We start from the raw sequence: 442 nt of genomic DNA, 5'->3' as shown, positions 1-442 counted from the left end.
CCAGGAAGGGAAGAAGTTGAGACAGGGGTCTAGGGAGGGACCTACAGGGGCATCCCCGAGACTGTATGGGGAGCCTGCCGGGCCTCAGACGCCCCCCTCGGGGTTCCTTCTCCCAGGCCGCACTGAAGGTCCCACCATTCCCCAAACACCCCGCCTTCTCCCACCCCTGAGACATGTCCTTTCCCTCCTTCCTCCCGTGTGGAAGCCCTTCTGCCACTTCTGGTGAACTCCTACTCGACAGAACTTGCGTCACCTCCACCAGGAAGCCTTTGATGACTCCCTGGGGAGGAAGCAGGTCCTCCTGCCTCAGGCATCGTCCACACTGGTTACAGGATACACTCGGGGCCTTCCCAGGGCCCTGCCAGTACTCGGCACCAAGGAGAGTTCTCGAAATATCAACTGAGTGGATGGGATGGGTTGAATGAGAGAGAAGCCTGGCGTT

Source organism: Tupaia chinensis, unplaced genomic scaffold, assembly GCF_000334495.1.
Source record: "Tupaia chinensis unplaced genomic scaffold, TupChi_1.0 Scaffold000159_1, whole genome shotgun sequence".
Lineage (NCBI taxonomy): Eukaryota > Metazoa > Chordata > Mammalia > Scandentia > Tupaiidae > Tupaia > Tupaia belangeri.
This window is presented reverse-complemented; position numbering follows the sequence as displayed.